The 26,870-nt window shown below is 39.1% G+C and overlaps 1 protein-coding gene across 4 annotated transcripts in view; it reads left to right on the top strand.

The window, feature by feature from the left end:
- Positions 1-26,870, top strand: part of MCC (MCC regulator of WNT signaling pathway) — a 183,230-nt gene that overhangs the window by 61,996 nt on the left and 94,364 nt on the right. Inside the window, exon 1 of one of the 4 annotated variants that reach the window (XM_059873452.1) lies at positions 26,387-26,483. The exons of the other annotated variants lie outside the window; for them this stretch is intronic. The gene's annotated coding sequence lies outside the window, so the exon portion shown is untranslated. Of the gene's footprint in view, positions 1-26,386; positions 26,484-26,870 lie in introns of those variants that run through there. 4 annotated transcript variants of the gene reach the window in all.

Below are 26,870 nucleotides of genomic sequence, written 5' to 3'. Positions count from 1 at the left end.
CCCTTTTAGTGCGCTGAGGACAATCCAGGCAGGATATCTGGCTGAAATGCAGCCTGGCTGGTCTGCCATAAATGCCCAACTGAACCTGATCCTCAGGTTCTCTTTCCTCTGTGCTCTTCCTTCTTACAGCCTGGCAGAGTTTTTACAATTCCTAATTCTGCTCTCTGCTTTCTGCTCCTCTTCCCAGAACAATTTGTATCCTTCAATACCTGTGTTCAGCTTACTGTTACCCTGTATTTTTTTTAATTACAGAGACAGTCTTTCGATTTTTTTCAAGAAATAGATTTTGAATATTTACATGGGTTTCTGTATTTCTAAGTATATTTGTAAATACTTTATATAAGACATTAAGCAGTACAGTGTTATGTCTTGTTTTGATTTTGAGTATTTCTAATAAAAGTGTATTGTATTGGTATTGCTTGCTGTGAATTTGTGACCGGAGAAGTGTCCATTTCTTGCCTCTTCTAAGTGCCTATTTGTTCAGCTGTTTTAACAATGATTTTCCCATTGTCAGTGGTATGACAATGATTTAGTCTTGACAGAGATACAGCAACTAAACTTCCTCTAAAATCAGAGCAGTTATCCCATACAGTGTTTTGTTGGTCACAGTTGATGACTTTGAGGCTCCCCAAGCTGTTCCACAGACTTTTATGCTGACACACAAATAAAATACTTCATTCTCTGAGGTTTTGAAAATCTTTGTGAGGCAAAATGCTATAAATTTATTGAACATACTTAAGGTTGTAATAGGTAAAGTGAAGTTGTCGTATTTATACATCACATTTATTTCACTAGTAGACTATTCTGAGATCTGTAAGGATGTGGTATTTTTGGGCAATTATTCTATGACATTTTGCCAGTTCAACTACAGTGATGACCAGGTTGGTGGTTGCAGTTAGGATAGCTAAAAACATGCCTTCTCTTTACTGTTGGCTAAGGTAGATATGCTACTAAAACTCCCAAAGTGTAGACCTGGTGGGGAAATCCTGTTTTTTAGAGAAAATCCCGTTTTTTTGAGAAATTTTCTTTACCTGAATGAAGACGGCAAAGTGCTCCAACTGTAGTTTACTTGACAGTGCAGAAAACCACGTTTATACCATATCAAAACCCCCTTCAAAGCAGCATAAATCAGTTTCTTCAACAAGATCCCTCCCTCCCCATCACCTTCCCCTGCCCTTTTCTTTTCTGTCTAAAGTGTGCTAGCTTTTCTGGAAATATTGTCAGAGAGATTGTGTATTCTGTGAAAGCTTAGGCTGTGCCAAATGCAAATCTCCTTTGCTTTTTGAAGTTTTAGGTTTACAGTGCCTTTGGTCACCTGGTCAAGGATGTGGTGGAAGCTTGATAATATATTTGAGGAAAACAATCACAAGCAGACTGCTAAAGTAGCAAATAACTAGGAGCTTTTTACCCATCTTTTTATACATATCGGCATGTGCAGCAGGATAGGGACATGAGGACAGAAAACCTTCCTTAAGTGAAGAGTGAAATAGGTGCCTCAGGGAGTGTTATGCAAAATGTCTTAACAACACGAACTGGTGTGCTTACTGTGAAGTGATACCATAGGGACCAGCATGGCTTCTGTAACTCTTGGCATTTCCAAACTGGCTACTTTTTACACGTAACTTTTTGTCACATGTTTTAGAATCCATCTCATATCATCTGGAATGTATTTTTTTATCACAGTTTCCTCAAATCAGAATAGAAATGTCTGGCATTGGCTTGCACTGTTATTTTTTTCCAGTCAGCCTCTTCCTGGTAGCAGAAGAAAGAGCAGTAGAGTATTCCCAGTGCTTTTATTATTTTATAACCCCCTTCATGCCACCCCCTTGCAATACCTAGCATAGGGTCTGTGAATGAGATTGCACATCAGGCCGGTTAGTGCTCTGGAAAGTACAACCCTCTTCACATCTTTCTGTGAAGAATTAAGTGTACTTAGTACTTCAATGCAAGAAAGCCACATTGCAGATGAAAGCCCTCAAACTCATCTGCTGGGTGTCTCAACTGGGTGGATTTTTGCCTTTGTGTTAGCTTACAGCTATTTTCTTATGTCAGTCTACTCTTGCCACCAAAAATGTCTCAGATCCATTAAAATAAACAAAAAGAAGCATTGTTAGGTAAAATATAGATAGTAGAACGTGCAAAATTATCATAGAGAAATAATGTATAAAATGTATGAAATAGTCTGGTTTAAATAAATGTAACTTTATTACAAGAACATTTAATAAATAATTATATTGGTTGGTTGGTTTTAAATACAACAATGGATTCAGTTATGTACATTTTATTCCAGTAAAAAATGTTGAGTCTGTAACTTCTATTTACTTAGTTTTTGCAGTCCAGACATTCCCTGTGCAAGTATGCAGCATTTCTGAAAATAGTTTCTTCTAGACTGTGGTGGACTTCTTTCAGACTGCTCTGATGTGGCTAGAACATCCCCCAGTCAGAAGCAGGGTGCTTATAGCAGTGATCCCTGGCTACTGCAGAATCCTGAGGTTTAGAAGTTAATGACATGAATAACTTAACTCTTTTCAGAGTTATTCCAACTTGCCTTATTCTGTCATTCTGTAATATTTTGTCTTTCTGAAGGTAGCTGGAAGGTTAGTAGCCCATTGCATGGATACATACTTTGAGAATGTCTTCTGAGTAACAGTCAACCTGCTCTATTAATATTATTCCATGGCTTGCATTTTTGCCAAAAAAAAGAAAAAAATACAAGCAACCCAAACCACAAACCAAAAACCAGATGTGGAAAAAAAAAAATATTGCAGCCACCATTTTTCCATTATGTGTTTTGCCACAAGCTCATCATGAAGATTGTGAAATCATGAGAAGGTGTCCATTTGCCTTGGAAGTGTCCTCACAGGAATTTCTGTGCTTGTACAGTTGGAGTATCCTGTCCAGTAAAAAATATCCTAAGGTCATATAGTTTTGGATGCTTCTGTGGGATATTTCTTCATTAAATTAACTTCTCAGCATTTCCATTTACTATGAAGTAATACTGAACAATTTCCAGCTGTCCTGTTTACTGAAATACACATTTAATTTAAAAGATCACTAAAGGAGTGTAGACTTCAAGAGTTGACACCCTGAGTTGATACTAAGCTCTGGAATTGTCCAATGCCGCACACACAAGGCCCACATCTTAATTTCCCTCTGTCAATGAGTTAACATAGCAAGAAAACCAAAACTGCAGCAGAGCCACATTATAACAATAGTTCTGTTAACTGATCCATCTGGCTTTTTAATTTTACAACAAATATTAGGAACTGTTGTGTGGCTTGGGAGGTAGTTAAAGTAGTACATTTATATCCCTAAAATGACTTGGTAAGGCTAAGAATGAAACTATTTTATCAAAGTAAATATAATATTGTATAGTTCATTCATCATAAAATCTGTTTTTACAACTATGAATACATTTCACTCTCAAGTAAACCCTGAGGAATTGCTCATTTTGCAAATAGTGAAACTTTAGCTATAACGTGTCAATTACGAAGTTATTCCTGCTCTACTAATTTTTGCTGCTCTGAGGTTAGACACTGCTGCCAGTGAGATTCCATGGTCTAGTTCTCACCACAGCATTACCATTGGTTCTCTAAATAGCTTTAATTGAATTGTTTAATTTCTGTTTCTGAATTCCCTATTTTTAATGGACACAGTAGTTTTTACAGTTGGTATTTTCTGAAAATACTTACTTTTTATGCTTATGTTTATGTGAAGCATCCAGATGTGATTTTGGGGTTTTTTTTTAGACAAACTTAATTTTAAAAAGTAAGGGAGGACTGCAGGTTAAAAGCAGTAGTGTTGATTGAAAATTAAAACTACTCATTGCATTAAAGTGCAGGGTGTCCTCTGGGGTTTTTTATTTGTTGTGTTTGTATTTTTCCTGCCAGTAATATGCCACAGAATATGCAAAGTAGATACATGGGAAAACACCATGAACTCCTGTCTGTGAAGAAAGCTCACTGATTTCTGGGCTTTAAAATCCATTGCTTAAGTAAGCAAGCACCAGATAAGGTTCAATCAAAAACAAGGGGAATAAAGGACGAGCAGGACAGATGGAAAGGAAATGTAGTCCGAGCCCAAGGTTATGCAGAATTTGTAGAGCTGAATTTCAGATACTTTATCTTCCACCTCAAGCTTAGATTCGTATAGTCAGATGTGTCTGACCTTCAGCCAAGGCCCTGCAAACCAAATCAATGTGATCCCAACCTGCACCTGCAGGTAACGAGGTTACTTGTGTTATCTATGGCTGTGATTTGATATCCACCAAGGGCAGCAGTAAGAGCTATAGCACTTCTAAGGTAAAATAATTTGTAATTGGAGGTAGGAGAGAAAGACGTGAGACTGCAGCATAGATGAACACACTGTCATGGTCTAAATGGGTTTAATTGTTAATACTGTGCTTGAGCCTGCAGCTGATGGAGCAGCAAAAGAGTGGGAGAGACATATACCATTTTATTTATCCTTGTACAGTTCATTCTCTTCAGTTCGTAGCCTAACTAGGAGTCCAGCACAGTGGTGAATGAGAATATACTTCATGTTTAGGGAACAGAAGCGTAGAAAAAGTGGGGAAAAGGCATCCCCATTAGAAGTGTGCCTACAAAAGGACATGTGCCAACAAAACTATAGTGCCTTATCTACAGATTATATAGTTCTATTGACTGTTTTTATACATGACCCTCTATTTAGTCTTGAACATGAGTTATACGTATTTACTATGCATAGTTCTCCTGCCCTATCCTTGAGGATTTCTGTTAAAAATTATGCACCCACACACCCTGATTATGGCTCATATCCTGCTCCTCACTGAAGAATACCCAAGCCTCACATCAGTGAGCTGATTTGCTACTGTGACTTTTGGGTACTTAGTCTGTGAAAGAAATTAGATATCCTTTAAGCACCTGTACCTCAAGTGTGCTTCAAATGCCAAGAAGCATTAAGAGGGTCTCTTCCAGACAGAAGTCTCTAGATGCTATAGTACTGCCTATTGTAATTTGAAATAAGGGTGGTATTCCTTACAGAAAGGTTTTTTGAGAGGAAAATCGTTAGACTCTTTGAAAACTCCAAATTGTATTTCAAGAGGCAGATTCCAGGAGGTGTCTCTCCAAATCTCTGCAAGACTGTAATCCTGTCTGAAGTGAGCTTTCTTCACCTTTTCTTTGCAGCTTAGAAAAATCCCCAAAGTTTTCTTGTGACATTTCAGAAAGGTACTAGTAGAGTCCAATGTTAACTTCCACATAAAAACAAACAGGGAAGCTGTTGGTATATGCTCTTTCTCCATGTAGCAGTTAATAGCTACCAAATTATAAGTAGCCAGGTTTGCTAATTTGGTGGTCTGAAATACTTGAAGTTAAAGGGCTAAATACACTTTTAATCTATATGTCTAATAAAATAGTGAAAAACCAGTAAATTAAGTCAGCTTCTCTCCTTGTTTTGATGTATTTCTTCAGAAAACAGCCTATCTTAACACTTAGCAGAAGAGATAGTCCTCTCAATTCTTTCAGGCTTCCCTTGGTCCTCCCAAATCTGTTTTCTTTGCTTGTCTACAGGAAAGGTATTTTAACTATTTGAGCCATAGATGGTTCAAAATGATACCATTTCACATTTGAGGTGGACATCCTTATTCTGGTCTAAGTTTCTTCATAGTTTTAAACATAGATTCCTTTGATACCATGCTTCAGATTGCAAGCAAAGAGGTAAAGTAATACAGTATGTCTTTGCTGTCTTTAATTCTTTAACTGTATATTTTTGAAGCTTATGTCAAGTGTATTTACTTCAGAGCTTTGCTGGCCGTGGCCTGCTCATTTAAAGAATAACTACAGCAGTCTTGTTTTTCCATAGTCTCCTGTGTGTGTGGTGTGTTAATTAGTTACTGGTTACTGGTTACCCAATGTGTGCCAGCCTGACTTCAGTGAGCCTGTGGTGTCTGAAGCTGGGAATGTTCCAGTTTCAGCAGCAGCCACAGCAGCAATTTCAGTTCTGGTTAGTGCCAAATCACACATCCTTGCAGATGACCTGGGAGAGCAACAGTATTTCCACACAAGACACATCAGCCTTAGCTAGGGCTACCAATCTACTAATCTGGGGCTGCTACAGGAATTTTGTGGGGGTAGAAGCTGAAGAAAGCAGTGCTATCTGGGGAAAAAAAAAAAAAGAAAAAAAAGGTGTGTTTGATTATCTAGAGTACTGTAATTACTAAACACCTTTGTGATTAAAGAAAATGGAGTTATTCCCATATTACATGTGAGAAAACAGTGAGGGCTTGTCTGCACAGGGATGTTATGCAGTTGTGTTGTTAGCCAGTATACTGCTGTATTTAAACAGCTGTAATTATGCTGGTAGAATTGCCTGGGTGAGACTCTCCTCTGAGTTGAAACATACCCTTTTCTGGTTGTGAGGTGTAGTGCTTTGGAAGAAATTTCAAGTGACCTAAAACAGGAAAAACAACCCAAATGTCTGGACAAATACAAACTAAGACCAAATAAGTTATACTCAGTAACTTTAGTCTTTAAAACATTTCTCTCATGGTATATAGCTTTCCTGGCTAGACAAGCCATGAAGAGGATACTAATGGGTTTGTTCACTGTTTTTTCTGCTTGCTAATACTGTGTTACTATTTCCTTGTGTCTGCTGTCTTCTCCCAATATCACTGTAGATTTTTTGTTTGTCTTAGAGGGCTTCTTTTGCAAAAGAATTCAGATGTACAACAGCAGTGCCACAGTCACTAGAAGTTATTTTAAAAAAAAGGAAACTCAAGTATACAGAATATATAGCAAAAGATGAGATATCCTATGGCCTATACAATTTTGTGTGGAACAATTTTCCCACTGTGAAATTGCACTGGCTGTAATTCAAGAGTTAAGTGTTCTTCATAAAAAAGACTTCTGATTTAACACCTTTTCTCATCTTCTTACTGCAAGACTGCTATTAAAGCCCTCTCCAACAACATCCAGATGTAAAGATGTACACAGCTACAAATAAATAGAGAAAAAAAAAGAGCGCTTGCCTTGTGAAAGAGAACTCTGTGTAAGAGTTGAAAGAAATAATTTCAACTTTTGTGCCTTCACTGTGAGGAGAAAAGGCCACCTTTGTCCTTTTCCTATGAGTTAGGGGTTTATACCAATTAATTAATGATATTGTAAAGATGAACCAACAGGCTGATGAAGAAAAACAGGACCATGAGCATTTATGAAAAGTGGAAAATCTCACTGAAATACAAAAACAAAAAAAGAGCGACAAAGGTTACTGCAATCCATAGTACTTGGTTTCCCACTCATTTACTATTTATAAGGTACTAGGTACAGGAACCTGTCTGAATAACCATATAACTGAAGCATATTAGTGGTAAAAATGAAATCAGCAAAACCAGTAAGAGGTCTAGAAATTAATGTTTGTCCAGCAGAACTATATAGCAGCTGAATTTTCACCAAAATTCAGGAGACTTATATAGTGACCTCCCATGGGAAGTGCTAAAGATTCCATTGCTTGGGAAGCGTACATCTACTGATAGTTTGCATTTTCATCAGCATTTCTGTAATCTTTCCATTTGGTGAAAGTGCAAAAGCCTTAATTTTTAATTCATTGCTGGTTAATGTTGATTTGAAGAGCTGTTTGTTTAAGGGGTAGAACAGTGAATGATAACTGAGGCATTACTTTTGTGAGTCAAAGCGATGTATCCTTCATTTTGTTGAGGCCACAGGCTGAAAACCAATTTTTACATGTTTTCATTGTTTTAAGGAGCAATTAGTCCTAGGACTTCTTGAATTAACAAATACAATTGTACAAGTTTTCCCATTTTAGCATTTGAATACTTTGCTTTGTATTATAAAACAAGTTTTGAAGAGAGGAAGAATGTTTGAAGTTAAAATTAGATTTTGCCATAATCTTATGATCATTTGTGCATGTCATTGATTTCATAGAATCATTTAGGCTGGAAACAGACCTTTGAGAACTGAGTCCAGCCATTAATCCAGTAGTGCCATTAACCCAGCAGCGCAAAGTCCACCATTAAACCATGTCCCCATGTCATCTACCCATCTTTTAAATATCTGCAGAGATGGTGACTCTGCCACTTCTCTGGGCAACTTGTTCCAATGCTTGACAACCATTTTGGTGAAGAAAGTTTTCCTAATTTTCAACCTAAACCTCCCAATGAGACCATTTCCTGTCATCCTGTGCCTTGTTCCCTGGGAGTAGAGCCTGACCTCCACCTGCCTGCACCCTTCTCAGGTGGAGTGAGTCACGAGTTGTGGAATGTGAGAAGGGCCCCCTGAGCCTCCTTTTCTCCAGGCTGAGCCCATTTCCCCATTCCCTCAGCTTCTTCTCAGTGCACTTGTGCTCCAGCCTTTTCTCCAGCTCCATTCCCTCCTCTGGGCACCCTGCAGCCCCTCAGTGTCCTTCCTGAATTGAGGGGCCCACAGCTGCACACAGCACAGGGCGAGGCTCACTGCCCTGCTCCTGCTGCCCCACTGCTGCTGACACAGGCCACCATGCCCTTGGCCTCCTTGGCCACCTGGCCACACGCTGCCTCATCTTCAGCTGCTCTTGACCAGCTCCCCCAGGTCCTTTTCTACCAGGAGCTTTCCAGACACTTTCCCCCAGCCTGTAGAGCTGAAGGGGTTGTAACCCACGGGCAGAACGCAGCACTTGGCCTTGTTAAACCTCAGACTGTTGTCCTTGTCCCATGGATCCAGCCTATTTTGATCCCTCTGTAGAGCCTTCCTGCCCTCCAGCAGATCAACATTCCCCCCAACTCTGTGGCACCTGCCTTATCAACAGGACTGGTCCTAACACTGGACCCTGGGGAAGTCCCAGCCACCAGCTGGATGTAACTCCATTACATCCACTCCCAGGGTCCAGGTGTCCAGACAGTTTTTCACCCAGACACCATAGCTGTTCAAGTCACGAGCAGACAGATTCTCCCGGAGAATGCCAGGGGACACAGTGCCAAAGGCTTTACTAGAGTCAAGGCAGATAATATTCACAGCATTTCCCTGATCCATTCAGCGGATCACCTTGTTGTAGAATAAGATCAGGATAGTCAAGTAGGACCTGCCCTTCATTAACCTATGCTTGTTTATCTTCATAGATGCTAATTCCATGTTTCAAAAGTAAGCATGTTTATTTATTTTTGTTCTGTGGTCCAAGCTGTGATCTGTTATAGGATATTTGACCTTTCATTATTATTACTGAAAATTACAAACATGTGTGCAAAAACCAGAGTGTAATTCTAGTCTTTATTCTGCTTACAACTGCTTAAAAAAACACCACCAAAACTGGTAGAGAAGCCTAACACTGAAACTTAAGAAATTGTCACCCGGAGGAAAGCTTTCTGGACCAAAGTAATAGAAACAACTGCTGCTGCACATGGGGAAACTGGCTGTGTTTAAGGAAATAAAAATTCATGTATTTCTTGTTTATTTTTGTATCATTTTTCAAGTGCAAAATCCTGGAGTGATAAAGAATATCATGTTATCTATATATTGATGAGGTTTTTTTGTTTTGGTGGTGGTGGTGGGTTTTTTGTTTGTTTTTTTGTATCTCACTGCTCAGTGTGCTTACACATATATATTACCTTAACTCATGGTAACTCCATGCAATGATTTTCAGCAGATTTTTTATTTCTTGATAATGGATTTGATAGGTTTTATTTCTTTTGATAATAATTTACCCTTTATCCCTGATGATAGTCAACCAGAAGAACAGGAAATACTGAAAGAAACTTTTATTTTCCCAGCTCTTGTGAGTTTGCTGCTGTTGCTCAAGGGTGTAATTCAAATATAGAGTGCAGAACAAGTGCAATAAGATTTCCATTCAATTTAACAATCTAAGAATTTTTCAGGTTTTTCTTTATTTCCCCTTAGGACAAATGTGTCACATGCTACCTTTTTTCCCCTGCTTGTCTATTCATCTTTTCTTTAGCTATTCTAAATCAGGATACTAGATAAGAAAGTGGAGAGGTCAGTTAGAGAAATGGTTTTCTCAAATTACATACTGCTCCTATGTGGCTGCGTTTGTATTGATATTATAGCGGTTTTGTCTCAATGACAGGTCTCCTTCTAGATTGTTTTATTCAGCCTCTTATCTCCTGTTTTGAGATCATAGTCTTTAGTATAATAACCCTAATCCAGTCATATATATAGGCCTTAAAATCAGTTTATGTTCCTTTCCAGTAATCCAGTGATCTAAAACCATTTCTCTCTGGGAAGTATTCTGTTCTTTCCTCTCCTTTTGTTCTGGCTTTCCTGAGTAGAAGCTGGCTCTTTCTGTAAGAAAAAAAAAAAAATTAAATAATTTTTACTCATTTTACAAGTAGTGCACAGTGAGACTAGTAAATAACTATTGGGAGATGTCTAATAAAATCCATTTATGCAAATACAACTATCAAAAATGTTTCTCATGTTCAGTTCAGCATTCATGATGATAAAATACATTGTGTTCTGCAGAAGAAGCTGATGTGAATCCAGGCTGAGGTGAGGCTGGAAGTGGCTTCTGCTTATCCTATACTTCCAAACAAAACAGAAGACGACAGCAAACAATTCTCTTTTTCAACCCTTCAGTGCCATTCAGGGTCTTAATACTTACTTAAACAATGAAGAGATGAGTAGTTATAGACACAGGGTAGTTTTTAATGCTGTTTTAATACCAAGTCAATGATAGCTGGAGGCTTGACTGAATTCTGCCAGGTTCTGTTTCATGGAGCATCTGTTGGCAACCCCATCTGTTGCTTGGCTGTCCTCGGAGGGAAAAGGTTGTTCCACACATCTGGCTGGAACTTCCTCTGTTTTGAGTTTTGTTCTCTCGTGTCCTCCATGCATCTCAGCAGGGAGCATGGCTGCATCTTCATGCTAACCTCTTCATGGCTACTGGCAGGCTGCATGAAGTTCTCTAAAGCTGCATCTGAACAAGTAATCACAGCCTTTCCTCAAGTGCTCAGCACCCTGTTTATCTAGTTGGCCCTTGGAGAAGCTTGTTTAGGTTCCTTGATGACAGGACAAGGGGGAATGGCCTTAACATGAAGTATGGTAGGTTTAGATTATATATTGGGATGAAATTCTTCACTATGAAGGTGGTGAGCCACTGGCACAGATTGCTCAGAGAGGTTGTGGACTCCCTGTCCCTGGAGGTGTTCAAGACCAGGCTGGATGGGTCTCAAAGTAATAGGGTCTAGTGCAAGGTTTCCTGCCCATGGCAGGGGGTTTGGAGCTAAAAGATTGTTAAAGTCCTTTCCAAACCAAACCATTCTATGACTGTGTGACTCCAGACAGTATGATTTGAATGTTGTTCTGGTGCTGTGAGGCCCAAAACTGAACATACACTTCCAGTGGGTGGTCTAAAGAGCTCAGGTAAGTGGGAGTATTTGCCTGTCAGCCTCTCTCCTGAACTGGATTCAGGATACCATTAGTCCGTATTGCTGCCATTGTGCACTGTGGGCACCTGTTTAGCCTTTTTTTCTTTTTACCAGACCCTTTTCAGCAAAGGTTTACAAATCAGTCAGTCCCTAGCATGGCCTATTGCGAGTTTAGTTCATCTTATCTGCCAGAGATTGCATTTGTCCTTGTTGAATTTAATGGAATTACTGCTGGCCCAGTCCTTCAGCCTGTTTATTTGTCTCTCAATGGCAGTGCTGCCCTTGAGTGTATCACTGAAATGGAGGTTGATTGAGATCATTAATAATGACAACCAATGATGAATCAGAAAAAGAACAAAACATACCATAATCTTTGTATGATACCATCTCCATTAAAAATAATCACCATTTTCAGCCACAGTCCCACAATTCAGCGAGCAGCTGGGGATGGTAAATTGGAGCAAAGTGAATGTGCCCCTTTTTCTTCTCCTAAGAATAAACGTGTGTTTATATTGAGATATGTAGATACTTATCCATTGTATCTATTTAGCTTCTGTTCTAGCATTGAACACACTTTGCTGTTGGCTGCTGTCACTAAATGTTTTATTTTCAACCATCAGTTCTTAGATGTAAAGTAATCTGCTATGTAGGAGAAATTGAGTGTGAGTCCCTACATTACGCTTAATGGAGTGGGCTGGAAGATAAGCCTTGTTTTTAACTCCAAATGTACTATGTACTTATGTGTGTGTCATCAAAGCTTTTTTTAATGTCTGCCTTCCCTGTCTGAAATAGGATATCACAAAATATAATGAGAAAATTAGAAAAGTAGAAAGAATGAAAAAGAATTTCCAATGGACTATATAAAGCTTCCAGAGAAATGTTGCATGTTGGTAGTAAATAAGAAACTATGCTGTCAAAAATACAGAGCTTAGTTACAGATTACTCAAAGTGTATTTTCAGGAGACTTGTGTGCAAGAAATTATCTAATAAACTTTTATAGATAATGGGAAATATTTCTGAGGATAGCTCTCCGAAAGGAACTAAGTCAACCTAAGACTGAAAAAAAAAGAGTATCATTTAAGAAGAAGCTTTCTTTAATGCATGTAGGCTGGGTGTTTATAGTGTTTATAAATGTTTCTGAGAAGTAAAGGTGTACTCTGAAATAAATTAAAACTTTGTTAAGGGTGGAGTGTTGAAAGTATGTCTCAAGTATCATTTAAAGTAATGCTGAAAATAAGAAGTGTCAGGAACATCAGTTAATAGTCTTCCTGAGGGTCTGAGTTATTTCCAAGTTACTGATACCTATGGGTAAAAGTGTTTAGGAGGCTTTTGTTGTTGCTGTTAGTTCCTTTGGAAGAGCTTCTAAAAATCTTTCATTATACAGATTTTTTTTCATAAATCTCTTGCCTCCTCTCATATGGTCTGTATTCCTTCTCTAATTTCCCTATGTCATATTTGATCCTTTTTGTGATACCTTCTGTGAAATCACAGGAATTGAGTTTTCTTGCACAAGGAATGAGTTGCTGAGTAGAGGAATCTGTTTGGTGTAGGATCTGGAGATATGTTGTTCTGCGACCTCCTGTAATGAACCACTTTCTTTACTGATTAAGTTTCAGTAAAACTTTTTATTTCATTCTAAGTCCTCATTTTGGCATCTTAGTGTACCATTACTTGGTTTTTCTGGCATGCTGCCTTGGTTAATTAGCTATGAAATGGCTTTCTTACCTCTCATTGTAGTTTGCCCACTAATAGAAATATGACTGTAGAAATGAGCAGTTAATGTCCCAGTGTTAGGCACTGTATAAGCTGTAAATGTTGATTATTATTAACGAGCAATGAGGAACATTGTATTCATATAGGAAGGGAATTGACTATTTCAGGAATTTCCAGAGTAACAAAAAACTGCTCAAAAGAAGGAGAAATTTTTGCTTTTGCTTTTGGATCTTCGGTGGGCACTCAAGATTGTTCTTGGTAGAGCAGATATTTTCCGTGTATTGTTTTCACATTTGATTAGAAGATGCAGTGTCCAGACATTATATTCAAAAAAACAGTACGTGATATACCTTTTGCAGAATACATTAGGTTTGGTCAATTATATTTAAGTATCATTTCAGGTTTAATATGGTAACAATTTTGCCAAAGTAGATAATGCTGGATCTTCTATGACTTGATTGTTTTTCATGAAAACATAGTGAACAATTAAATTTTAAAAATCAGGTGATGACAGAAGTTCGATACATAAATCAAGTATAATCTCTATTTTTTTGAAGTACATGAAAAAATACTGTAGTTGAACCTCACTGAAAAGAGAGTCTATCTGAGTGTCATTTGAAATTGTGTGATTGGATGCTTTATTGCTATTGCAGTTCTAGACATGCTAACTATATATGAGACTAGGGACAAATTTTAAAACTAATTTCAAATTTGCCAGATTAATTGAAGAACTAGGTACAGTACTAGGTACATGAAGGAGAATATGGCAGAATACTAAAGACTATGACTTTTTATGCCTGGATAACTTTTTTCATTCTGTCAATTTGACAGGGTGTCATTAGCTTTTCTTGTGTGATTGATGTGGCAGAAGAAGTGAAAGTGGTTATTTTGTTTTCTGAAGAATGAAAGATGCTGACAATGAAAATAAAATACCAAGAACAACTAGCACTTATTAAACCACTTAAAATGAATTATGAGTTTGCCTTTTAAAACTTCAGAATTGAACGGGCTTTGCAAAACCTAGTGCCAATTAGAGAGTTGTTTGTCATAGAAGAAACTGGACGTTATTGCAAATAGAGCTGACATGTAGTGTAGTCAGAGATGGCTTTGGCATTCAGACCTGCTGACCAGGTTAAATAATCACAAAGCAAATTTAGACCAGAACATGTATTGAAACTTTCCTGATTACTGATTTAACTCCACTTCTGAATCACAGTGTCTCAAGCTGTTCCTTTCAAAGTTACCATCAAGTCAGCAAGGATAGACTGTGCTACACTATTTAAAGTTTCACAGCTGTCAAGAAAATTTGCCAGGATTTGAGCAGGATTTCCTTCTGGAAATCAGAGTAACAAGGAAGTAGCAAAAGTGGTTGAATGATGTTCCATAACGGACTTGGCTGCACAGACAAAATGTAACAAGTAGAAGGTCATGTCCTGTAAACGCTCTCATTTCTCACTTTCCAGTAGTTAATGATTTGTAACCAGATACAGCATGCAGTGGGGTTGAATGGAGAATTTTAAGAGGAGATTTTAGTAGATTTTGAATGTTTCTGTGTAAGAGTTGGTAGAAAATGATCTTCTTTGGGTTGTTTTGAGATGTGTTCCATTGCTTTATTTTGGGAAGACACTGGGCAGAGAGAAATGGATAAATAAATAAATGGAAAGAAAGGTATTCACACTTCCGTTGGCCATTGATTAAACAATCCTTCTGCTTCTGGTCTCACTTGAGTGAGTTAATCAGTGTTAGTGGATCATGGCTGCTGTCACAGGGTAGAAACTCCCTTAATGACACGGTGTTCATGTGGTGTTTAAAATTCTGCGGATCTGCTGCTACACATAAGAAGAAAATGAGACTTTCATATTTTTGGTAATTTGTCTAGGTCTTTATGTTTACTAAAGATTTATCTTTCAATTAACCCACTTTGGGCTGAATTTTGACTGGGGTATAAGCAGCATTGATTTCAAAGCTGTTACATCGCTTACTCCTCCATCTTAATCAGGTCTCAGTTCAACAACAATCCTTTCTTCCAGGAGTATTTCTAACAATACCACTCTCATCAGGGCACTCTCATCAACAACCGAAATGTTGCTGATAGCAGGAGCAGTAGTCCTGAGGGCCTGGTTTATTGACTGTGACAAACTATCCACTTTGTCAATAGTTTTCATATCTGTGTTTGTGCTGCTGAGCTACTTTGGAGAGTGACCCATGCAGATTTTTTTCCTTTACCTCTTTGGATTAGATTCCCTTTCACAGCCTTGGTTTGGTTATGGAAAGAAACAGTACCATTCTTGGCATACCAGTGAACATTTTTCTTCTGCGGCACTAACCTCCCTCTCCTGTATATGTTTAAAGTGCTCTCCTTGCCAATTGATCACTGACATCATAACCTGCTTTTTCTGCTGTACTGTGTTAGATTTGCACTGCTAGTCCTCAGCTTCATTTTTTTAAATAACTTCTCTCCATTTTCCTCCCCTTTTCCCTTTACTCTGTGCCTTTCAGATTCTTTCTCTTTCCAACCAGTATTTCCCTAGAGTTTGTTGTTGTTTGTGAAAACAAGTAGTACTGAATATGAGAAGTGAGGTAACAGAAATTATTCTTGCCTGCTCAGACAGCAGCCAAACAATTGGTATGCGTGCCAAAGGATTTGGCCTGGGTGAAGTGGTGGAATGCTCTGGGCAGAAAGCAGGGGTAGGACTGGCACTCTCCTGTCCTAGAGCACAGTTTCTGTTTTACTAGTGGCTGCCCCGCCTCTGGAAGCTTTTGCTCTTCTGCCTTCAAGGCACTTTGTCCTATTTGGGCTGAACCAATTGGCTCCACATTCGATGGTGGTCTGAGAAGACACTTGTAAGAGCAGGATGTGAGAGTTCTGTGTTGAAATGGAATGTCTTAAACAAGGAAAATGAGCTTGGAGGAGTTGCAAAATATAAACTGATAAATGCATAGGTAATTTCTTAAGCTGCAAGTAAGACTTTAACCTATAGGATATCAGATGAGAAGACAAACTACTGCATGGTCTCTGTTTCAGACAGTGGCTGAGAATAGATGCTTTCTTCTAAAGTAAGGCAGTGAGGTATTGCTGTGCCCCGCCTAATTTCAGCAGAGAAATTTCCGAGCTAGAGCTCAGAAATTTGGGAATAGGCCATTCTGCTTAATGACTTTTGAAGGATTTTTCTTGCCTTAATGAAAGAGTTCCTTGAATCCACGTAAACTGGTGAATATCACCTGTGTGGTGGGGCGATGGTCCCAAAGGCTGGTGGCATACTGTGTGAAAGTCCTTTTTTGATTGTATTGAACCTGACATCTAATTGTTTTCAGTGTCACAGCTTCATTTATGTATTATGAGAAAATAAAGAGTCATTCCTTGATTTTTTTTTTCTTAACAGTCAACTCTTCATTGTAGTCTAATTACTTTATTTGATCTAGCCTTTTTTTGTCCTTGCCATTCATCTTTGTTTTATTTGTGCTCACTAGTGTCTTTGTATACTTGATTTAGTTGTCACTCAATAGCCTTACCCTCAGAACAGCACACTGGGTTTTGTGTTTGTTCAGTCATTTTCCCCCAGACATCTTTAAAACATATTTTCATTACATTTCCTCCTTGTTTTATTTTACAGTTGAAGGTATTTTTTCTTATCTTAGTACATAATGTTATCACATTATTTTTTCATTCTTGAACTGGACCTGGGTGGGAGGGAGGTATAGCACATCGTATTGAGGTGTCTTTTAGATCTTTAGTCAAAACAATGCAGTTAACACACTAATGTTTTGGCTGTTGATGAACAGTGCTTTCTCAGGGTCACAGTTTTTCCTGTTTCTTATTCTTCCCTTCCCCAGTCAATAGATTAGGTTGAGTACAGATCAGAATTGTTTAGTAAGTGGAAGAAGAAAGAAGGAAAACAAAAGTAAAAAAGCAATGTAAAGGCATTTGCTCACCACCTCCCACAAGCAGACTAATGCTCAGTCGCTATAAAGACTTAAAAAAGGTGATGCATATTGGGTGCATATTAACCTGAGGAGTTGCTGCTTTTACCATCAGTAATGATTTTACCAGATGCTCCTGGGAATGTTGTAAATGAGAACTGCATAGCAATAAAAGGAAAGAACAATAGAGGTTAATTTTGGCAAAGAGCTTTAGAAAACCTTTTGTTTTCCAAACTCAAGATGTAATGTTGTTCAGGTGAAGGATAGTAGTAGGAGACCAGCATGATTCTGTAAATGTTTATTAAAATGTTCTGAAGTAAGGTTAATATGACTGCTATTGAAGTAAATGTGCTCAGGAGCTAGGGTATGTCTAAATTTTTAAGGGATGTGCAGACAAATCTATTTTACATGCATGAAAGTACTGAGAGAATTCCGTGAAAAGCTTTGACACAATATAAGAAGAAAATCATTGGGGAGATTTCTCTGTAACAGTAATTGTACTCATGCAAAAGCATAAAAGGGAATCGTTTGGTGACACCTGTGAGAAATTGGCTCTAAAGTGGGGCTATCTGTAATGGGAAAATCTTTTTGCCATAATAGTTTTGGGTGACAAATGACTGTCTTCAATTTAGGTTTAAATTTAGCCTAGAATCCATTTCCTCTGTGATACTTGTACAGTGGAAAGTGATCTTAAAAACGTACAGAAGCTCTTGGGATCCTACTTTCCAGTAAATGCAGTAAATAAGGAGTGTAAGAGTCACATATGATACTGAAAAATGCAAATGCAAAATTTATTTAATTATTTTATTATCTCACACCCAAGCAGACCATGTAATTGCTGTGATACATATATGCATACATATTTATGCACGTGTATACACATGTATGAATATATATAGCAGCAATATATCTGCACATAGACCATGTGAATCTCTTAAGGGAAAGGCAAAAGCATTTTTAAAAGATATTATTTTGAGCTCACAGTCATGCTTTCAGACAGTGAGCTTTTATGGCTGAGACTGTCCAGCTGCTGCTGCTGCTGCCTTTGTGAGGCTGCTGTTGGCTGTAAGGGGTCTGGCTCAGCTGGACATCCATTGAGCTTCTCAGCCTTTTGCATTGTTGCACGGGGATGCAGCCGGGAGCCAGGAGTGACTCATGCCGATGGCTGTGAGCTGCAGTGGCTCAGGAAGAGCTTTGTACTCTGGAGGTAATAGGAGAAGTCGGCTGGGGGAAGGACTGCCTGAGCTGCACCGCCTCACTTTCTGGGAATGTGAGTCAGAGCCACTGGCCGTGCCTCCTGCCCTCCTTTCACAGCTCAGAACGGATGCAGGTTTTGTTACAAGGAGAGTTTCTGTATTTCAGTAAAAAGATTCCTAAAGGACAGGAGACAAGGCTGTTTTCACAACAGCTGAGCTAAACCCCTACAATCATCCACTGTGATCCACATCACCTGATTTATCCTGTGATAAATAAAAACTTCAGTGAGAGAATTGTTATACGCCAAGTTTTCTGAACACCAAAATACTTCCTTTTTGTGGTTAAGGTGGAGATACTGACATCCACACAAGCTTGCTTTTTCAACCATTTATCTTTTTGAAACTTTTTCCCCATCTGAAATGTGGAAGCCACTGTGAGGTCATGGATTTATGAAGTTAATACAACTTCAAAGTACTTAAAAATGAGAAGCTAGAAGAATACTTGGATGACTTTTTACAGCTAGATTAGTGACCTATGATTAGAAAATTTTGATGGAAACTTCTCTATCAAGCCTTATTGCCTGTTGGCCCATAAAACCAATTTTCTGTTTGCTTAAGGATTACATGCTTTTGTATGCTCTGTATTTTTACATAAAAATTAAAATTATGAAGACAGTATTCCTGCACAAAAACAACAACAACAAAATGCTACCAGTGTTTTCCCCAAAGCATTAATGTGCTTGGAAAAAAAACAAATACAGTTGTCTTTAGTTTATAACCTCTTAAGTATTACACATATATGAGTTGAGTAAATGCTGAAAACATTCTTCAAAAAGTTATGATGGACTGAATTTGATGTTGAACAGGAATTAAGCAGAAATATCCCCAGAACACAAAGAAATGAAATACTGTGTCCCTCAGTGTGATGGTTGTCAGGTTGGAAGCTGCAGAAAAACCCCATACATACACATCAATAACATAAGAAAAGCCCTTGTGTTTTGTTAAGGGTTTTGTGTTTGCCATTTTGTATCACTATTAAACATCTAGACCATATGTGTAACTCAAAAAGAAAACCCATGGTGTAAAAGGCAGTTGATAGCTTCATTCCGTCTTGCGGAATGGTTTTAGAACTTGGCTGGTGGTTTCATTTGTGATAAATGAGGCAGAATTGAATACAGTAGATAACTTACAAGTCATATAGGGGGAAAAGGAGGGGAAAAAGAGAGAAAACCAGTGTGGCTGTTGTTACCTGAGAAGGCGGAAGGAGAAGGTTCAGTGTTGAAAGGTGCAGTTACAGCACTGTGGGTTTTCTAAGGCTGATTGTGCTTCAGAAGTTCTGCCTGCACATTCCAAGAAATTTGTAGTGCTGCAGGTTCTTCCAAACAGTTTTTACTCTGTGCAGTGACAGGGAAGATAGGCACAGCATACAAAAACTTTCTGTGTTATGCTTGATCTGCTGATTATTACTGCAAGGGCAGGAGGGAGAAGTAACTTGAACACAGATTTCTAAAGTAGACCATTTTGGTTATTTTCTTTTGCTGTGACTTGTGATAAATACTGAAGGAGTGAATCCTGAGCAGAGAACATATGTAGGTTGCAGTCAGAAGTTAATATTTGTCTGGAGTTTTCTCATTTGAATGTCCATGAATGGGTATTAGAAACACACTAAATTTAAAAAAAAAAATCATGTAGGTTTATAAAATATAACAGTTAATTTATTGGAAAATCCTGTTCCAAAGAAAACAAGCATTTCAAAACAATTTAAAAGTTTTTGTGTCTGTGGGCCCAGGGTGTCAAACAAATTGGTTGAAATAATTATACAGAAGTTGAAGTATGTACAAACCCAAATTTAAGGAAGAATATGAAAACTCAAAATAATATTATCTTGTCAATCTAACTGGTTTCGTCTCTGAAACAAAAAATGTCTTTCTACTTACAAAACATGCCAACAACATAAAACTTATTATAATATTTGCATTGAAAAGATAGGTGTCTACTAGTTAATCTGAATAATTTACCTGACAGTGACAAATCCAATTAGAAATTGAATAAATGTTTTGCATGGGTTGTTTCATTTAGGTGGTACCACTTTGTGACACCTTGCTCTTACCTGGCTTGTGGAAGCAGGGAAGTCATGCCAGGAACTACCCCTGGTCACCCCCAGGGGTTTGTTCTGAGGCAGGGTGCAAGTCCCTGAGCTGAATCAGGGGTCTGGGCACTCTGTGCTGCCTGGAGTGCTGCTGAATTGGTGTTTGTGTTTGAGAGCACCAGTGGGTGCCCTCCATGAGGCTCTGGACAGACGATGACTCTGCTGGACAGTGAATTATCCCAGTTGCTTTGTGCAAGCAGGGACTGCCCTGTAAGCACAGAATGGGGTGGCAAAGTGAGCCAGTAATCTCTGGATCCAGAAAAGCACATCCCCTGACTTCTGGGAAGTGTGTTTGGGAGATGCAGGACCTGCCTGATGCAGCATGCGTCAAATTAGCATTGTAGGTGACTGTTTCAAAACAGATCTAGCAAAACCAGTGTTGATGAGTTACCATATCAAACTTGTCACAGAGGCAGGTAATTGCTAGGTGGGGTGATACAGCCTGTGTGTTATGCAGGAGGTCAGATTAGATCATCACTGTTTCTTCTGGTTTTGAATTCTGCGACTCTGCTGCAACCAGTTGTTCCATGCAATCACTGTCCATACTTGTTTATCACCGACACACCCAAATCGTCTTGCACCCATATGTGGCTGACAGTGTAATAGAGCTGCCTGTTTTCCAGGGCATGAAGAGCTTTCCAATAGGCCAATGTGGTAAGGAAAATGGGACTTTATATAAAAATTATTGCATGACATGGAATCGAATTGGTGGGAGGGGGAAGGGGTATAGAAAATATAGAATTTTTTATTAGAAATTCAAGTATTCCTGATTAACATACGCTAAATCGACAGAACCTGTTTTAAACTGAGGTAGCACGCCAGTCAGGTTTGGAAGTAGGAACAATAAAAACACAGTGCAAAATGGTGTGTTGTGCAGAATTATGTTGTTGTTATTATGTATTGTGTATGCCGTGTATTACATGTATTACAACTTGTAGCCTGGTGTTACTATTATATATTATTGTATTCTTAATACAGAATTAAGGACAAAGTAGGTGGGTCACGTTTAAGTAAGCTGCAGCTGCTTGAAAGCCTTTTCTGTGATGCTGGCTGTGTTAGTCTGTTTCCGTCACCGAGAGGATAGGATTGGCTTAAAGACTGGTTCAATCAGATGTATTTAGTGTTCTTGAAAAGAACACCTTTTTGCAGTTCAGCAGTGTGTAAGTAGTCCTATATTTCTTTTGGTAAACCTTCATGCTCCCTTTATTTTTGCAAGGCTGGTTGCAGGCATAAATTTACCTATGCATGAAACTTTGGGCCAAATCTGGAGGCCTGAGTAACAGAAGTTTAACCTGTTTGCAAAACAATTACTTAAAGAGAGATAAAAGACTTAAATTCTCTGACAGTTTGTATACACAAAATATGTAAAACCTCTTACATAATTCCAGAGATATAAAAATTAAAAAAAAAAAACCTTAATTGTTGAGAATTTTTTTTTTTTAAGCTTGCATGAATATGAGTTAAGTTTTGGTTCTGCAGATTAAAATCTGGTCATATTGAACTGGTTAACATTACTGCAGTGCTGTATGCCATGTTTGTGAGAGAGAAAGCTCCCCCCTGCCTGTGTTTGTGGCCTCCCAAAAATAACTGATTTGCCAGACACATTTCTTTTCAAGAAGGAAGACATTATTTTCAAAGAAGGACAAGATCGACATGGATGCATTTTAGAGCACTGTTACCGTTGTAATAAGGTTTCAGTCAGCATCACTCTATGCACTTACTGCCCTGCTTCAATTTATCTGTCTCTTAGAATGCCTAATTTTATTTGGAAAATTTCAAATGGTAGAGTAGCTGTGGATAGAGTGATTGTCATGCAATATTAATTAGTAACTGGTAGATTTTCTTCTTTTTTGCAGTGTCCGGGGTAAAATGATTAGTCTGTCAAGTGTTTTCCTTATTCAAATACTACATTTCAGATGGTATATAAACTTTCTTCAACAAAGCTTATTAAAAAATTACTACAAAGGCTTTTTCTTAATAGCAATAATTAAAAAGCTGTGTACTCACTGTTACCTTTTATATACTTCAAACATTTTTTAAATGTCTTTCTGACAGATGGTCTGCATAGCTCTTCTCTTGAATCAGCTATGCCCATTAAAAGATGGAACATAAATAGGTCAGATTAAGCTGCTAACTGTTCTAATGTAGTTCAGGAGCACTGGGCATAACACAGCTTTTTGGTACAGCAGCACATCTTTCCAGTTATTGTCTGAGGAATATATTGCAATCCATACAAGAAAATTTGTGTATAGAGCTATTGGTTTTATTTTCTTTTTCCCTAACACCCTTTGCTGCTTATGTCTGTATGGTTTAATGGAATATTTGGGGTGGCTTGGATGGATATTAATTTAGTTTCTCTGAAACAAAAATATAGTTTTAAAAAATAATTATTTAAAAATATGTTTGAGATACAGTTTGCACTTAGAAGAATAGGAAGAAGGTTTAAAAGCTGAAAGTAAAAATGAAAATTTGCTACAGAGGCTATTTCTGAGTTTATCCCTTTTGCAAGGTGCCTGAGGATTACTGTGGTATTACAGTTTTACTTACTTGTTAGCTATAAACACATACACATTTTGGGTAAGTGGTGAAGTGGTTATAGCTACTTATGGCTTTTAGGGTTATCATAACTGGTTGGCAGGATGCCTTACTGGGTCACATGTCAAGTGTTTTCCAAATCTGAGTGCTCTGCAGGCTGCTTTTCCCTAGCCTGCACGCTCATGCGCTCATTGGCTTTGGCTCTTTCATTGTACTGTCAGTGTGCAGTTTAAACAATTTCTCTTCAGAAGTTCCTAGTAGGAGAGAATCGGTTGTTCCTGGTGATGTGAACCAGAAGCTTCAATTTTAGTTTTTTCAAAATACCTTTGTTAAAGTGGTTTCATGATGTCAGCATACTGGTCAGAACCTTGTTTCTTTGAGGATACCACAGGATATCAGGGAATGGTTTTCACTTTAGGTATTGGGAAGCAGTTTAAGCACTTTTATTCAGCTGTTTTGTTTATTACTTATTAATAGCACAAATGGTGGGGAAAAAATCAGGAGGAAGCTTTTGAGCATGCAAGTGTCTGAAGCAAGTAAATCCTTAGAAGTTGCATATGATCTAAACCACCTTTTAAAATACCACCATTTGATGACGGAACTAGAAGAGATCTTCAGGATTACAGAGGAATGCTGCTTTCAGTTAAGAAGAAGGGAATTGGATATGCATTTTGGCATGCATCACAAAAGCACAGCTCAGTCGGGGTATAGCACGTGGGGCAGGGGCAGGGTAAGGTTTGAGACAGAGCAGTTACAGAGGAGGAGAGGTTAGAATGGGAACCAGTGCCATTCACCTGGTGGTAAGGTTATGAGATCTAAAACCAGTCTGTCCAAGAAGGCTCTGCATCTCTCAAGAAAGTCAGCAGCTATTATTTATGGAAGTATAGTCAAATAACTGAATTTTGTTTAAATATGTTGCTTACCTTGAACTAATGAACAAAAGTCTTTTTTTATGGTGTTCAATCAAATTTCCAAATTACTCTTGTAACAGGAACATGTATCTGTACAAAAGTATCCACGTGCTCCAGCATTTAACCCCGTATTTGCAAGTGTATGTATTTAGGGAATTCAGTCTTCAGTAAAATAGGTCAGACTGAACTGAATTTCTGGACTGAAATTTGTCTTTCATATTCAAATGTGTGGTGAAATTTATCATCCAGCCACACAGTGCCAATTCATGCAGATTTCTTGCAATGATTTGAACACAAGATGGATATTCTCATGCAAATTCTTGACTCCTTTGGAGGGGCTTCCTTCCATAGGAAAGAACTTTGTAATGGTTTTGTACTAACTCATAGTGAAAGAGACAAAACCAGTGCTTGCCTTACTAGACAAAGGCTTGCAGAACAGTCAAAAATAATATGCATTTTCAAATATAAAGAATCATACACAAGTTGTCTGTGTTATTAGGACTCAGAACTGTGTTTAGAATGGATTTTAATATGGTGACATTCGTAAGGTGACTAATGACAATTATATATGTTCATTTAACTGATCTTCTGTTGCTAAGTTTTAGGAACCTCCTAAAGTTTTAGGAACTTCATGGTTTCTTATTTTTGCATTAACAATGATGACAACTGTAGATTTAGGGTGAAAATTTTCACAGAAAAGGAGAACATCTTCTTGTGGGCATTGACACCTCATAATATATTCTGGATGTCCCCTTGAAATGGAAGAATCCTGTGGCTTAATTTGTTTTATTAAATAATGTAGTACTGTTTTGTCAAAGCGATACTTAGCACTGGAAAAACAGGTTAATATGCATGGTTTTAGATTTAGAAATAATAGTTTCCCTTTCTCCTCTGTTTCTAACCTGTGACTTCTAACCTTATGCTGAACTGTAGAATGTTTTGTTCTCTGTTGTTGCATATGCCTGTTTATTATTGTAGGTTTGTTGGAAATTTACTGCAAATGTGAGCACCTGAAAATAAATCTTTTGCTAATCTGGAAATGTGATACGCAATGGGAACACTCTCCAGCCTCCAGAAAAGGTCTGCAAAGTACCACTGAGACGTAAAGTAATCTGTGGATTGGGTCATTCTGAAAGCTCTTATTGATATGAGATGAGTCTCGATGGAGAAGTCCTGCTGTCACATGTTCATGTACTGATTGAGCAGGGGGACAGACTCAGAGAGGAGGCTAAAGCTGAGATATTTTCTATGCTGCAGAGATTGAGGGTGTGAAAGAGTCTAATGCTTCATTAAGCTTCACTGATTAAAAAATGGCAGATCTTGTTAGACATAAGATGCTCTGTTCGCTGCTAATGGGACAAGTGAGCACTGTATTAAGGTAAGGGCACTGTTCTTCAGCAGCAGATATGAAAAGCTTTGTTTAGTATCGGGGGTGGGGGGGAAGGAGTGTTAAAGTGCAGTTTGCTGCTTTGCTTTTGAAAAAAAATTGGCTGCTGTGTCACACATAGCCTTGTCAGAGAAACAACTGGAATGCAGAAATGCCTTTGAACTCAGGATGGATTTGTTTTTGCTTCCCAGGCAGTCAGCATCAGTGTTTTTAACAAAAAGGAGGAGGCTGATTACCACAAGGTTTCCTGTTCATGGGGATAAGGAGCTTTCATAAAGAAACAGGAAAACAGTTCTCACAAATAATCAGCATTCTGCTGCATTTTGTGGCATTCTTTACAAATTTTAAGTGAAGGAGAAATAGATGTCTGGAGAAAACAGAGGCTGTGCACAAGGTACTGAGAAAACAATGTCCAAAAAGAAGCAGGTTTATGCAAAATGCCTCTCCAGTACTGGACTTAGGTGCTTGCAGACACTTGATGAGAGTGTGTTGATGGGTGTTCTTGCTGGGCCCTGCAGGGAGTGCGAGGTAGCCTGAGGTTTGTAGATGAAGGAGGGGATGTAGTGCCAGGTTTTCCTCCTGTTTGAAGAAGGCAGATCTTTGGGGAGCATGGCACTTACTTAGGCTGCACTTGATGGTGCAGTTGTTGGGTCGGCCACTCCTCTCTTCCTGGGGCATGTAGCTCTTGCCCCTTCCTCTTCCAGGTATGTACATGCACATTCCTAAACAAGAAAAGCTTTCTAGAAAGGAAGGGCTTTCAGAGTTACTGAAACAACAACTGGCTGTATGTAGGATTTTGGCAGGAGAGGATTTTAGTAGGGAAGAGCTTTGCAGGGCTGGCAGGATTGAAAGCGGGCTCCTGCGGGCAGGGCGTCTGTCGCCCACCCATCTCCTCTTCCCGCTGAGGACAGCCGAACACCCGCAGACAGACATACACCTCGGGCTTAAAGAAGGGTTGCTCTAGGTGAGTTTTTCGCCCGAAGGTGGGATGGGGCAGCCGTTGTGTCCCACGGTGAGGACAGAACGCGAAAGCATCTTTGCTCCCGCCAGCCTGCGGTTCCCTCCTCCGCCTCCCACAACTTTATCTGGCTCGGGCGCCGCGTTCCAGGCGACATCGCTCCCTTCCTGACCCGCGGCTCTCCCTTTGTGGCCGTGGGGAGCCGCGCCGGGCCGGGGGAAGGGCGAGGCGGGGCAGGAGGCGGGCAGGGGAAGTTGGCGGGGCGAGCCGCGGGCGGCCGGCGGCCGGAGGCGAGCGGGCGCGGCGGCCCCGGGTCGGCGGCCCCGGAGCGTCCTCGCAGCCGGGCGAGGATGAGAGACCCAGGTAAGGCACCAGGAGAGCACACGGATGGTGGCCGTGTGCGGCTTTTGTGCCCCCGCCATTTTCTGCGACTAAAGATTTTTTTTTCCCTTTCGACCAGGACAAGTACGTAGGGGGACTCAGACAGGTGCCAGGTGCGAACAAAACATAACTTTTTTTTAAACTTGTGTTACAGCGTAAGAGCGTTGGGCTTCGGATAATAAGTGATCCCATCTTGCATGGTTAACCTCTGCATGATCTTAAATGGGAGGAGCAACAACTTAAAACATGAGTCCGTATTTCTTTTTTTCCTGCGCTGTAAATACCTTTATGTTGGTATGAACATGGGAGTGCATAATTAGGTGGCTGATTTTCTGTGAGCAGGGTTATAAACCATAAACCTTCTGTCTC

The sequence above is a fragment of the Haemorhous mexicanus genome, chromosome Z (genome assembly GCF_027477595.1).
Source record: "Haemorhous mexicanus isolate bHaeMex1 chromosome Z, bHaeMex1.pri, whole genome shotgun sequence".
NCBI lineage: Eukaryota > Metazoa > Chordata > Aves > Passeriformes > Fringillidae > Haemorhous > Haemorhous mexicanus.
Note: the sequence above shows the minus strand (reverse complement) of the source record. Positions and strands in the feature narration are given on the sequence as shown.